Genomic DNA, 929 nt, shown 5'->3' with positions numbered 1-929 from the left:
AAGGAAGAAGGAAGAAGGAAGGAAGAAGGAAGAAGGAAGAAGGAAGAAGGAAGAAGGAAGAAGGAAGAAAGAAGAAGGAGAAGAAGAAGAAAAATATATATATATTAGAGCAGAAATAAATGAAATAAAAAAGAGAACAATAATAGAAAAAAATCAGTGAAACTAAGAGTTGTTTTTTGTTTTAAGCAAAGATAAATGAAATTGATACTCTTAGACTAAGGGAAAAATAAAGAAAATTCAAATAAATAAAATTATAAATGAAAGACAGTGTAATTGATATCACAGAAATAAGAATGATCATAAGAGACTATGATGAATAATTATATGCCAATGAACTGGATTATCTAGAGGAAATGGATAAATTCCTAGAATCATATCAATCATATCAAGAAATAGAAAGTTGAACAGACCTATAATTAGTATGGAGATTGAATCAGAAATCAAAAACCTCCCAACAAAGCAGAACCCAGGACTAGATGGCTTCACTGGCAAATTCTACCAAACAGTTAAAGAATTAACACCAATCCTTCTCAAAGTCTTGCAAAAATTTGAAGAGAGAACACTTCCAAATTCATTTTATGAGGCCAGAATGACCCTGATACCAAAGCCAAATAAAGATACTGTAAGAAAAGAAATTTATAAGTCAATATCCCTGATGAATATAAATGCAAAAAATCCTCAACAAAATACTAGCAAATCAAATTCAATTGCATGTTAAAGAATCATACACCATGACCAAGTGGGATTCGTTCCTGAGATGTAAGAATGGTTCAACATATGAAAATCAATTAATGTAAAATACCATATTAACAAAATAAAGGATAAATAATAGATGTAGGAGAAGCATTTCACAAAATTCAATACTCTTTTCATGATAAAACTCTCAACGAAGCAGAAATAGGATGAAATTATCTCAACATAATAAAGAC

Source organism: Pteropus medius, unplaced genomic scaffold, assembly GCF_902729225.1.
Source record: "Pteropus medius unplaced genomic scaffold, Ma_sr-lr_union100, whole genome shotgun sequence".
NCBI lineage: Eukaryota > Metazoa > Chordata > Mammalia > Chiroptera > Pteropodidae > Pteropus > Pteropus medius.
The sequence above is the reverse complement of the archived record's forward strand: the minus strand, read 5'-3'. Positions refer to the sequence as shown.